At 44.3% G+C, this 9,215-nt stretch overlaps 1 protein-coding gene across 1 annotated transcript in view; it reads right to left on the minus strand.

Moving 5' to 3' along the window:
• The window catches only part of EXTL3 (exostosin like glycosyltransferase 3), a 142,396-nt gene extending 134,793 nt beyond the window's left edge, over positions 1-7,603 (minus strand). Inside the window, exon 1 of the mRNA XM_081496134.1 lies at positions 7,373-7,603. The gene's annotated coding sequence lies outside the window, so the exon portion shown is untranslated. The remainder of the gene's footprint in view (positions 1-7,372) is intronic.
• Positions 7,604-9,215: the final 1,612 nt, after the last annotated feature.

Below are 9,215 nucleotides of genomic sequence, written 5' to 3' on the forward strand. Positions count from 1 at the left end.
AGACTTGTGGTTGCCAAGGGTCGGGGGAGGGAGAAGGAGGAGCTAGGAGTTTGGGGTTAGTAGATGCAAACTATTACATTTAGAATGGATAGACAAAAAGCTCCTACTATACAGCACAGGAAACTATATCTAATCTCCTGGGGTAAACCATAATGGAAAAGAGTATTAAAAAAGAATGTATATATGTGTGTAACTGGGCTTCCCTGGCGGGTCAGATGGTAAAGAATCCGCCTGACCTGCCAATGCCAGGAGACCTGGGCTTGATCCTTGGGTTGGGAAGATCCCCTGGAGAAGGAAATGGCAACCCACTCCAGTATTCTTTTTTTTTTTTTTTTTTAATAAATTTATTTATTTTAGTTGGGGGCTAATTACTTTACAATATTGTAATAGTTTTTGCCATACATTGACATGAATCAGCCATGGGTTTACATGTGTTCCCCTTCCCGGACCCCCCACCCACCTCCCTCCCCATCCCATCCTTCTGGATCATCCCATTGCCCCGGCCCTGAGCCCTTGTCACATGCATCGAACATGGAGTGGTGCTCTGTTTCACATATGACAATACACATGTCTCAATGCCATTCTCCCAGAACGTCCCACCCTCACCTTCTCCCTCAGAGTCCATAAAATTGTTCCATGCATCTGTGTCTCTTATTCTGTCTCGCATATAGGGTTATCGTTACCATCTTTCAAATTCCATATATATGCATTAGTATACTGTATTGTTGTTTTTCTTTCTGGCTTACTTCACTCTGTATAATGGGCTCCAGTTTCATCCATCTCAGTAGAACCGATTCAAATGTATTTTTTTTAATGGCTGAGTAATATTCCATTGTGTATATGTACCACAGCTTCCTTATCCATTCGTCTGCTGATGGACATCTAGGTTGCTTCCATGTCCTGGCTATTGTAAACAGTGCTGCGATGAACATTGGGGTACACGCGTCTCTTTCAATTCTGGTTTCCTCGGTGTATATGCCCAGCAGTGGGATTGCTGGGTCATATGGCAGTTCTATTCCCAGTTTTTTAAGGAATCTCCACACTGTTCTCCATAGTGGCTGTACTAGTTTGCATTCCCACCAACAGTGTAAGAGGGTTCCCTTTTCTCCACACCCTCTCCAGCATTTATTGCTTGTAGACTTTTGGATAGCAGCCATTCTGACTGGTGTGAAATGATACCTCATTGAGGTTTTGATTTGCATTTCTCTAATAATGAGTGATGTTGAGCATCTTTTCATGTGTTTGTTAGCCATCTGTATGTCTTCTTTGGAGAAATGTCTGTTTAGTTCTTTGGCCCATTTTTTGATCGGGTCGTTTATTTTTCGGGAATACAGCTGCAGAAGTTGCTTGTATATTTTTGAGATTAATTGTTTGTCTGTTGCTTCATTTGCTATTATTTTCTCCCATTCTGAAGGCTGTCTTTTCACCTTGTTTATAGTTTCCTTTGTTGTGCAAAAGCTTTTAATTTTAATTAGGTCCCATTTGTTTATTTTTGCTTTTATTTCCAATATTCTGGGAGGTGGGTCATGGAGGATCCTGCTGTGATTTATGTCGGAGCCACTCCAGTATTCTTGCCTGGAGAATTCTAAGGACAGAGGAGCCTGGTGGGCTACAGTCCATGGTGTCACAAAGAGTTGGACACGACTGAGTGTGTGTAACTGAGTCATCCTGCTGTACAGCAGAAATTAGCACAATGCTGTAAACCAACAATACATAGGCAATGCCCACGCTTGGCCTATACCAGGGGCGAGGTCCATTAGCTGGACTCACCGCTTCTGCATCTGCAGCCCCTGGATACACCTCAGGAGACTCATCTAGGGCTCAGCAGCTTCTTCATTAGAATCTCAACTCTCTTAGGCATCTGGCACCTCCCACTTCACCTCAAATCACCTCCCCTCCAGCTCTACCTGTTCCCCTATTGATCTTTCCAAGAATCAACAAAGGTTTATGTAACTTAGGACTTTATGTCCAAGGGAAACTGGCAGAGCACTGAGAACACAGCTGGCAGATGCTGACTGCTAGACAGAAACGTTGGAAACTGGAGAGGGATTTTGACACAATGAAGGCCCTCACATATTCAATATTGAATGAATGAAGCAATCAACAAACTCACATTTATCACCGGCTTCCCATCTTGATACCTAGACAAAGCCAGCAAGCAAATCCCAAGTTCTAAGCACCCAGATTTCTTCAAGGATTGGAGTCCTACAAACTTGCTGCAGTAAGTGAGATAACAGTGCAAAACTTGATTTCTCTTTCTGCTTAAAAAGAAAGCCAGATCACACCTCCGTCTGCCCAAAGAGCTTCCTTATAATGACCAGGCATGGCTGTCTGGCAGTGGCCATGTTTTTGCTTTGCTCAGTGACTCCGGACAAGTCACTTGATCAATGAGACTTTTTAAATTTTTTTTTGCAAAATACACGTACAATTGACCATTGCATCCTTTTGTAAGTGGACGGTTCAGAGTCATTAAGTACATTCACATTGCTGTGCAGCCATCGCCACCATCCATTGCCAGAACTGTTTACATCTTCCCAAACTGAAACTCTCTACCCATTAAATAGCAACTTCCTATCCCCACTTTGCCTGTCGTGGCAACCACCATTCCACTTTCTGTCTCTATGAGCCTGACTGTCTAAGTAGCATCACACAGTATTCTCCCTTTTGTGATTGGCTTAATGCACTGAACATGATGTCCTCGAAGTTAATCCATGTTGTAGCCTGTGTCAGAATTTCCTTCCTTGTAAGACTGAATAATGCTTCACTGTAGGTACAGACCACATTTTGTTTACCCATTCTTCTATCAATGGACACCTGAGTTGTTTCCACTTTTTGACTATTGTGAATAACGCTGCTATGAACACAAGTGTACAAGTATCCGAGTCCCTGCATTCACTTCTTTTGGGTGTACGCCCAGAAGCGGAATTGCTGAATCACATGGTAACTCTACATTTATTGTTTTGAGGAGCCACCACACTGTTTTGTCCAACGAGACTTTTAAATGCAGAGATGGAAGCACTTAAGGAGCTGGGCACGGCAGTCCTTTTGCCAAGCTGATTCCTGAGAGATGCTGCCCAGATGCAGATCTGCCCAGAAGGCTGTCTTCCTCATTCTCTAGAGGAGAAGGACCCACCTGCTGTTTGGAATAAGCCCTGCTTTCCACACTGGGCCTGGGTCTGAGCCTGACCCTGTCTCCATATCCACTTCTGTAAAGTGGGTCAATAATACTTAATTTACAGGGTTTTTTTATAAGGGTCAGGGATGAGGCACAAAGCAGTGAGGTAAGAATTTAGAAAATGAAGATGTAGGGACTTCCCAGGTGGTTTCAGTGGCTAAGACTCTGTGCTCGCAATGCAGACGGCCTGGGTTCAATCCCTGCTCTGGGAACTAGATCCCACATGCCTCAACTAAGAATTCGCATGCTGCAACTAAGAATTCGCATGGCCAAATAAATATTTTTAAAGATAAAAAGAAAGAAAAGAAAAATGAAGATGTGAATCTCACCTTACTGACTGCAAAGGGTAGTTGTGAAAACCAAAGTAACAGATGACAGAGCCACAAAGAGTCATGCATTCTACAGATGCTAAGCTCTCCTCATTTCTTTCTTTTGCTACAGCTTCCTGCCCCCTGGCCTCTTGAGTCCCTCCTCCACTACAGATTCAGAGTGAACTCTCTAAAGCTGACAGGTTCCTGCCCCTCCCACTTAGGTTTTGACCCTTTATCCTCGCCAGGCCTTTCTTTCTTCAGTCTATTTCTCTCATCTTGCCCCTTACCCAGAATTTCTTTGGCTGCACCTGGTCTTAGTTGTGGCATGTGGTATCTTTAGTTGGGACATGCAAACTCTTAGTTGTGGCATGAGACTAGGGATCAAACCCTAGTTCCCTGCATTGGGAGCACTAAGTCTTAGCTGCTGGAATACCAGGGAAGTCCCACCCCCATAGTCTTCTTAATGCTTGTCCCCCTCACCTAGAGCACCCTTCCTCCAATCCTAGCTAAAGCCAGTCATCCTTTAATTACTAATTTCTGACATTTCCAGACCTTTTCTGGCTCCACCAGACTAGATTCGAGGCCCACGGCACCAGGAACAGAGATCTATCACCATTCCAAGCACAGGCCTCATTATAACCATCTGTGGGTTGATTTCTCCAACTAGATCAGCTACTCAAAGTCAGGGGTTTAGATGACTCATCTCTGCATTTCCGGTCTTAGCACAGTGCCAGGATGTTTACTGAACAAATAGATGACTATAAAAACAGGGTGGTGTTTTTATTGTACGAAAGTTGAAATAGTTCACACATAATTAACTCTTGAGTATGTTAATCATGGATGGAAACCAAAGGGTACTTTCAAGGTACTTTTGAGTTCCTCAAGTCTGCACAGTTCTGAGAGATGCTTTCCTTTTCTCAGCATCTGAGAAATATTCTGATCTCTACATTCATAGTCATGATGACATGACCCCTGATAAGAAGTCATCCCAACGCTATTTCTCATCAGTGCATGAAAACAATAAGAACACTCTGGCATTTAGTTTAGTCGCTCAGTCATGTCCGACTCTTTGCAACCCCACGGACTGCAGCACGCCAGGCCTCCCTGTCCATCACCAACTCCCAGAGCTTACTCAAACTTATGTCTATTGAGTCGGTGATGCCATCCAACCATCTCATCCTCTGTCGTCCCCTTCTCCTCCTGCCTTCAATCTTTCCCAGCATCAGGGTCTTTTCAAATGAGTCAGCTCTTCCCATCAGGTGGCCAAAGTATTGGAGTTTCAGCTTCAACATCAGTCCTTCCAATGAATATTCAGGACTGATTTCCTTTAGGATGGACTGGTTGGATCTCCTTGCAGTCCAAGGGACTCTCAAGAGTCTTCTCCAATACCACAGTTCAAAAGCATCGATTCTTCGGTGCTCAGCTTTCTATATAGTCCAACTCTCACATCCATTCATGAGCACTGGAAAAACCATAGCCTTGACTAGGTGGACCTTTGTTGGCAAAGTAACGTCTCTGCTTTTTAATATGCTGTCTAATATTCTTGGTCATAACTTTCCTTCCAAGGAGTAAGCGTCTTTTAATTTCATGGCTGCAATCACCATCTGCAGTGATTTTGGAGCCCCCAAAAATAAAGTCTCCCACTGTTTCCCCATCTATTTGCCACGAAGTGGTGGGAACGGATGCCACGATCTCAGTTTTCTGAATGTTGAGCTTTAAGGCAATTTTTTCACTCTCCTCTGTGAAAGTGAATTTCATCAAGAGGCTCTTTAGTTCTTCGCTTTCTGCCATAAGCAGGGTGTCATCTGCATATCTGAGGTTATTGACTCTGCAACCCCATGGACTATAGCCCTCCAGGCTCCTTCTGTCCATGGGATTTCCCAGGCAAGAATACTGGAATGGGTTGCCATTTCCTTCTCCAGGGGATCTTTCCAACCCAGGGATTGAACCTATCTCTCCTGCACTGTAGGGGGATACTTTACCACCTGAGCCACCATTAATCAGCTTCTTTTAAGCTTCAAATGGTGCACTCTAGCTCTTACAGGTGTTGGCAATTATTAATTAATTAATTATTAATGACTTTTGATTTTATTATTGAATTTTTAAAATTTATTTATTTGGCTGCATCAAGTAAGTTCAGTAGCTGTGGTGCTCAGTCTTAGTTGCTCTAGAGCATGTAGGATCTTAGCTCTCCCAAGGATCAAACTTGCCTCCCCTACACTGCAAGGTAGATTCTTAACCACTGAACCACCAAGGAAGTTTCCCCAGATTTTGATTTTTATCTCTAGGGTTTATTGCCACTAACTGAGGACCTCAGGGTGAGAATCACTAATGTAGACTAGCTAAGAACTTTTTTTTCCCTTGCTTTTAACCTTTTGAAGATTTGTATCATTTTACTCACAAATACACAATGCTTTTAAGTAAATGTTAATGCTAGATATGGAAAATATTTTCCAAGTAGAAAACATTATATATAGTGAGAAATTCATAATTTTATATTTGATGGAGAACTGACACTTCTGGAGGAACGTACCCAGACATGGTGTTAAGGATCATTAAGAATTTCTACTTAAAGATTTAGAATCCTAACAACTCCTAGACTTACCTTCTTTCTTTGGGTGGACACAGGTGAGGTGCTAGCAGTTTGAAAGAGCTTTCTTATTTTTAATTATCTCAAATTAAGAGGTCTGGCTAGTCTAAAAAAAAGGTGGGGGGATCTGTGTTCCTTCTACTTTAAGAAGGAAAGTTTATTTTTCCAAACTTCTTAGAGGCAGAAATGTTTTAGACCCAAGCTTACTTGATTTCCCATCTGCCTTTTATTATCGGCTACTTGGTTAATTACGGGCATCTGAAGAATATATCATTTAGATGGTTTTCCTAGTCACGATCTTTATCACTAACCAATAAATGAAACTGCTTGGATTTCACAAGTAAAATCAACCAGTTGATATTTACTGGGTGAGGGTTTTAAAGAAAAATAAACCTTTAAAACTATGATTTATTTTGCACTGAAGATAGGGATCAGGGCACTTAGGTGCTTTTCTAAGCCTTTAGAAGAGGGGAAAGGTGGAGTCACTTTAGACTTGCAGGTTTCACATTGGGATTACTTCAGATTGGCATTTTTACCAAGGGGAGCACTGGGTAACAGGAAGCAGACCAAATGGGTTGAGCCATGCAGTGTGACCAAGAAACAGGCTGAGGACGACAGACTTCCAACAAGCTTAAGCTGCCCCAGTTGCCCGCATATTCCAGCGCTTTCTACCAAACTTTACTTTTTTGAAAAGCTGGGATCTCCAAACGAGGGTCAGCTGTGCTGAGGAGCTCCGGGGTGTGGCGGCACGGACCGTTAGGAAGCAGTGTCCTGGGGTGTAGAATTTGAGGGCACCCACTGGCTTAGATACCAGGATTGCTACCTCCTGGTGGCTACATGGTGGTGGAGGCGGGCACGAGACAGACGCCTCTAACTCCCTGAAACAGCGAGGACTCAGGATCCCTACCCACACCAAGTACACCTAGTTTTTCAGGAGTCTTTACATAGGCACACATCTGAAGAAACCAGCCTACACCCATAAAAGTTCTCACGCGTTCTAACCCCACCCGCTAGTTAGCATCCCAACATAAGGCAGGAAAGATGAACCTAGAGCTTGAAATTACCCTGGCACGGGCACCCCAAATCAGGCTTCCCAAAGCCCAGCGGAGACTGGAGGGCACCGGGACAATGGGACATGAAACAAGAGTTTTAAATAAATTCTTCCGAGCGAAACTGGTTGCTCCATCCCTAAATTTTAGCAACGTTAGCGCTTCTCCGGTTGGCAACAACTAAGATTTCACAGCCCACCCCACCACCAAGAAAAAACAGGATGGCCCGGAAGAGCCCCCCCACTACCTTGCTACAGCGCCAGGTGGACAGGTCTCCGAGGCCGGGAAGCACGCGACCGGAGACCGGGCGCTGCCCGCAGAAGAGGCGCAGCGGCGGGCGACCGAGGCCAGAGCTGAGGCTCTGGCCCCGCCCCTATAGCGCCCCGCCCCTATAGCGCCCCGCCCCCTGGACGCCCCGCCCCTCGGCCGCCCGCAAACCCTCGGGGCTCGGCCGCCGCAGCCGCAGCTCGGTCACCTCGGGACCCCAGCGTCCGGTGCATTGTGGGAAGCCAGAGCCCGCCGCCGAGCCTGCGCTGACCCCTGGCGGCGCGTCCGAGAACTAACCCAGGGTTGGCGGGGACCGTGTGCGGTAACCGGCCGAGGGAGGGGAGGCGCGGGGCGCTCAGGGCGACCACGGGGAGCTAGTACTGGTTGCCTATTGCTCCACATCTCAAAGATGAAAATAAATGATGCTTTCAAAGTGCCTAGGACCCCCTCCCGGAAAAGCTTTTTAAGTTAGGAAAAGTAATTTTAAAATCATAAAACTAAACGACATGAAGATTATGGAAAAACCTGAACAGTTAGTCTTTATTTCTGGTGAAACCACAGATCAGCTCAATCTGTCTAGAGAATAACGGTGATACGGAACATAGACTACAAAAGTGTGTAATCTTGGTATACACCTCAAGGAAACAGTTCAAGTGGGGTAAAAATAAATCATACAAAAATATTCACAGTGACAAATTAGAAAGTAACAAACAGCTAAAAATACGTGAAAGGTATAAAAATAATACGTGTGTGTGTTAGTTGCTCACTTATTTAATAAAACAACCTCGGCCCAGGGATCGAACCGAGGTCTCCTGCATTGCAGGCAGATTCTTTGCCATCTGAGATATTACCATCTTTTTAAAAAAATAATATGGAGCTACTTAAATAAAAATATGGATATCATCCCTAACTACAAATGTTTCTATCAAGTAATGTTAAAAACACAGAACCCAAGACAGCACAAGGCCTGTGAGTCTATGTGAAAATATATGCGTTAACAAATGTGAAAAGAACCTTGGGAACAATGTATAGGGAGTTTAATATGTCTTAAGGCTTCCCTGGTGGCTCAGTGGTAAGGAACCTACCTGCCAATGCAGAAGATCCAGGTTCGATCCCTGGGTGGGGAAGATCCCTTGGAGGAGGAAACAGTAACCCACTCTAGTATTCTTGCCTGAAAATTCCCATAGACAGGGGAGCCTGGCAGGCTATAGTCCATAGGGTCCCAACAAGTTGAAAGACTGAGGAAGGTTGTTTTATCTTTACTAAATAATTTTTAAACATTTCTAACTTGTGGGGGACTAGTTCTAATTTTGGATGGAATTGCAGTATTTTAGCTTCCCTTCACTTTACATGATAAAGAAAAAATTCTGAGGTTTTAGTGAACCAACACAGTTTTGCTTATCTGCAAACCCTGATGTGGCACAAAACAAAAGCAAATTTATTAGGGGAGTGTATTAGTTTACTAGAGCTAAAACTACCACTGACTGGGCAACTTAAGCAACTGAATTTATTGTCTCACAGTTCTAAAGGCTGAAAGTCTGAGATCAAGGTATTGGCAGGATTGATTCCTTCTGGGAGCGGTGAGGGGTTTGTCGTTCAGTCACCAAGTCACGTCCAACCCTTTGCGACCCTGGACGCCAGGCTTCCCTATCCTCCACTATGTCCTGGAGTTTGCTCAAACTCATGTCTATTGAGTCAGTGATGCTATCTAACCATCTCATTCTCTGCCACCCTCTTCTCCTTTTGCCTTCAATCTCCCAGCATCAGGATCTTTTCCAATGAATTGGCCCTTCGCATAAGGTGGCCAAAGTATTGGACCTTCA

Source organism: Giraffa tippelskirchi, chromosome 1 (assembly GCF_054371585.1).
Source record: "Giraffa tippelskirchi isolate mGirTip1 chromosome 1, T2T-mGirTip1v1.2.pri, whole genome shotgun sequence".
NCBI lineage: Eukaryota > Metazoa > Chordata > Mammalia > Artiodactyla > Giraffidae > Giraffa > Giraffa tippelskirchi.